This window comes from Silene latifolia, chromosome 7 (assembly GCF_048544455.1).
Source record: "Silene latifolia isolate original U9 population chromosome 7, ASM4854445v1, whole genome shotgun sequence".
Taxonomy (NCBI): domain Eukaryota; kingdom Viridiplantae; phylum Streptophyta; class Magnoliopsida; order Caryophyllales; family Caryophyllaceae; genus Silene; species Silene latifolia.
In genome coordinates this window covers 48,449,219-48,450,378 of record NC_133532.1, presented here as the reverse complement: position 1 = coordinate 48,450,378, position 1,160 = coordinate 48,449,219, and the positions used below count along the sequence as shown (strand labels likewise).

Here is a 1,160-nt window from a genome sequence, read left to right as displayed (position 1 = left end):
GTTGAGAGGAGCCAATTCGGGGGCATGCCAAGTGAGGACCCTCATTCTCATATGGAAACATTTTGTGATTATTGTGAAGCTATCTCTCAAACGGGCGTGACTCAAGACCAAATAAGATGGGTCTTATTTCCTTTTTCGTTAATCGGCACCGCAAAGCAATGGTTGAAGGGCCTTGATAAGGCCACCCTTGGAATAGATTCTTGGAAGAAGTTAGCTCTCGCTTTCTACAAAAAATTCTACCCACCGGAAAAGACTAATATGCTAAGAGCTCAAATTACGGGTTTTAAGCAAAGGGATGAAGAATCTTTGTATGAAGCTTGGGAGCGGTTCAAAGGTATTTGTCGCTCATGTCCTCACCATGGACTTAGCGAATGGTTTTTAGTGCAACAATTTTGGAATGGTTTATATGAAGATTCAAGGAACATTCTCAATATGGGATCAAATGGAATGTTCACCGAAGTTGATGACAATCAAACATGGAACAAGATTGAGGAAATGGCGGTCCATAATTCGCAATATAGTAGGCCTCGCAAGGCTACTAGAGGAAAGTATGAAGTGGACACCGTTACTCAATTGGGTGCTCAACTTAGTGCTCACATTGACACTATCAACTTGAAGTTTGAACAAGCTATGGCTAGACTTGAGGAAAGCTCAAAATCAACAAAGCATCATGTCAATGCCTTGACGGCATCCTCATCAATCCCAAGCGGGATATGTGAGAATTGTGGAACCTTAGGTCATGATCAAGGAGAATGTAGGGGAACAACCGAGCAAGTTAATGCTTTCCAAGCTTACAAAAGTGGTACCCCTTATTCAAATTTTTACAATGAAAACACCAAGTTCCATCCAAATCTCTCATACAAAAGCCAAAATGTTCAAAACCCTCAACCAACATACACTCCACCACCCATGAGAAATCAAAACCAAAGACCCTTTTTCAATCAAAACCAAGGTTACCAAAATCAAAATCCATACAATCACCAAAATGACCAAAGTTTTGATGTCCAAAAAGCGGTCCTTCAAATGCAAAAAAATCAACAAGAATTTTTCACCCAAATGCAAAAAGATAGCCAAGCAAAGGATACCACCATCAACAACATTCTAGCTCACACCAAGATGTTGGAAACACAATTGACCCAACTAGCATCTTCAAGCTCATC

At 40.5% G+C, this 1,160-nt stretch overlaps 1 non-coding gene across 1 annotated transcript; it reads right to left on the bottom strand.

The window, feature by feature from the left end:
- Positions 1-258: 258 nt before the first annotated feature.
- LOC141593512 (small nucleolar RNA R71) lies at positions 259-365 on the bottom strand. The gene has a single exon (XR_012521591.1). It is a non-coding gene; the product is annotated as a small nucleolar RNA R71 (small nucleolar RNA).
- Positions 366-1,160: the final 795 nt, after the last annotated feature.